Source organism: Morone saxatilis, unplaced genomic scaffold (assembly GCF_004916995.1).
Source record: "Morone saxatilis isolate NCDOM2014 unplaced genomic scaffold, NCSU_SB_2.0 Contig22, whole genome shotgun sequence".
Lineage (NCBI taxonomy): Eukaryota > Metazoa > Chordata > Actinopteri > Moronidae > Morone > Morone saxatilis.
In genome coordinates, this window is record NW_023339785.1 from 24,748,196 (window position 1) to 24,748,645 (window position 450).

At 36.4% G+C, this 450-nt stretch overlaps 1 protein-coding gene across 1 annotated transcript in view; it reads right to left on the bottom strand.

The window, feature by feature from the left end:
• LOC118333392 (shootin-1-like) overlaps positions 1-450 on the bottom strand; it is a 27,223-nt gene that overhangs the window by 943 nt on the left and 25,830 nt on the right. The window lies entirely within an intron of this gene.

Sequence of the window (450 nt, forward strand, 5' to 3'; positions counted from 1 at the left end):
AAGATTATTCCTCCCTCACAGCATGAAATTGTTTTGAGTGCAGTGTCAGCGGGAGTCGAACCTCTGACCTCTGCACCGCATGTTCTGAAAATCGACTGACACAGCAACGCGATCATTAACAGACCTCATGTGAACCCTCAGATTCAGAGCCTCAAGTTTTAGTTCGCTTTTTATCCTCTTTGCCACTGCTGATCACTGCTCTGTAAAGATGTTGAGGATTTAGTTTCCTATTATCAGGATATTAGGAGCCATGGACATTTTTCTCTCTCCTTTTAAAAGTGTGTTTAAAACACATAAAACAGGATGTTGGGGTAGAATTCATATTAGTATTTCTACTTTAGGGTAGTTTATACTTTAACTCCAGTACATTTATTTAAATATTATAGTTACTGATTACTTTACAGATCAAGATTTTACTTCCAGTTATACAAGTTTATAAAATATGATGCA